This window comes from Gordionus sp. m RMFG-2023, chromosome 1, assembly GCF_954871325.1.
Source record: "Gordionus sp. m RMFG-2023 chromosome 1, tfGorSpeb1-WG-v2, whole genome shotgun sequence".
In the NCBI taxonomy this organism is placed as follows: Eukaryota; Metazoa; Nematomorpha; class Gordioida; order Chordodea; family Parachordodidae; genus Gordionus; species Gordionus sp. m RMFG-2023.
The window spans coordinates 77,079,137-77,081,516 of NC_088775.1; positions in this window are offsets into that span (position 1 = coordinate 77,079,137).

The following is a 2,380-nucleotide window of genomic DNA, read 5'->3' on the forward strand; positions in this document are numbered from 1 at the left end:
ATGTAATCTTAATTAAATCTTCATTTAAAGTAATTTTGGGCAAACTCAACAGCATTAATTTTGTGTTTTGATGAATGGAGCAAACACATATTGAATGGGTACCACTACTGCCAACAAATAAACAATTCTCGGGACGAAGATCACAAAATTTAGAGAATCCAATTTAATATTTGAATGAATATCTTTAAATTTTAGATATAGCTCTCGTAAATTAATTAAAATTAATCTTTTTTGGACTTGAATCTTTTCACTGTTCTTTATTATGGTTACAAAATCCCTTTTCCCAGGCATCGATCTACTATATTGATCATTGTTATAAAAAGATTTGACAATATCAACGGTGGCGGCATCTATTGTTTTGCCGGGTTTAGGATTAGGTGTTGAAAAAACCCCTTTTCTTTTATTAAACCTTTAGATTTTATCGCCATATGATATGAAATATTGAATTCTTCTATAATTCTTCTTACTGTCCAATTTGATGGTAATAATGTTAATAATCTATATTTGTTTGTTATCGAAAGCTGTGGGAAATTGATTTTTAAGGTATCGAGAATTTCATCGAATTTTTCATCATTTGATAAAGATAATGGTATAATTTTAGTCGCTAAAACTTTTTTCACCCTAGATATTTTTTTCTTTGGATATTTCTTTTCACGTAAGCGTTTTATTTTAATGGGAGATTCCCCAATTGATTGTAGGGATATATTAATGTTTTCAATTGCCTCTTGATTAACTATATGAGGAGGAGAATCAATATCATTGTCATTATAAGGAAGCTTTGCTAATTTTTGTCGGCATGAAGTGCATATTAGCATATTTAAATTGATTGGTAAAAATTTTTTGGTCACCCAAGGTTGAATCTTTCTTAGATTCTTGCGATAATATGCATGTTTTTGTAAATTAAATGGGTTACAACATCTTGATATTTTAATATTTGGTATATCCATCTTTTATATAGAATAAAATTTTATTTAATTTGAACCTAGAATATGGCTTGTTTAAAATTAATCTGATCGGAAAAAAAATTATATTAAACAGAAAGAGAGATTGTTTTAAACTTTTTATTTTTTAAAATATTATTATCGTAAAATATAATCGATAATATGTCTAATATAAATTCTTTTTTAATGCAGCTGTTATACATTATCGTGCCAAAAAGTCATTCGCTATTATAGTAGTAAAGCAGAGATCTAAAATATGTAAAAAAATTTAAGGATGGTGGGGGGGGGGGGAGTAGAACTGGAAAATTTTACCGCATTTCTTATAAACTTATAAATATTTTCATTTTTAGAAATAATATTTTTTTTAAACATTAGCGCCATCTATTTTTTTTTACGATTTTTGATAAAAATGTATATTTTGGAAGAGTCGATAGCGTCGCCAAGGTTTTGACATCATACATATATTTATAAAAGGTGTCTAAATAAAAAGCAATAAAAAAATTTCGAAACAAACTCCCTTTTTTGCTTAAAAATACAGGTAAAGCATTATAGGTAAACCAGAAGTTAAAGACTCAAATTGGCTCCAATTTTTATTTTATTTTGATAGTCCTTTAGAGATTTTTTTTAGCTACAATATGATATATTATATTATTTTTTACTATAAATAGTTCTTGAGATATAAGCATTTTACCGAAATAACGTGTTAGATATGATAAATCAAGGACGTATTGGAATGGTAAAAGAAGATGAGATCAAGGCAATATGCGTGGGAGGCCTAATATAAAAAAGATGTCGAAATATGGATCGAAAAATGTAGAGAATGCCAGGAACAACACGATATGCCTCAAAAGACATCAATTCAAAACTGGCAACCACCAAAAGCATGGCACCGAGTATATATAGATTATGCTGGACCATTTCAAAATCTTTATTGGTTGGTAGTGATAGATGCTAGCAGTCGTTGTCCAGAAATAGTTCCCATGACTAATACTACAACTGAACGCTGGACAAAAATAGTAAGAAATATTTTTCGACAAAATATTAAGAAATATTTTTGCCAGATTCGGATTTCCTAAGATAATCGTTTTTGATAACGGGTCACAATTCAGCAGCAAATAATTCAATGATTTTTATAAAAAAAACGGAATGCAATCAGACTAACGGCATAATGAAGAAAAACAATGGGAAAAAGCCATTATTAAAAGAAGATATGAAGTAAGTATAGAAGGTAAAACGATTATATGTCATACTGATCAATTAAGAAAAAGAACCGAAAATATATAAACTGAAGAGATAGAAGAGAGCACCAAAGTATGAGAGAACCGAAGAGATAGTAAACAAAGAGGACGTAATAAACAATAACGATGAAATGAATTTAAAGGAGAGGGGGGAAGTAGATACAAGTCAAGATCGTTATCCGAAAAGAGTACGAACGAAAC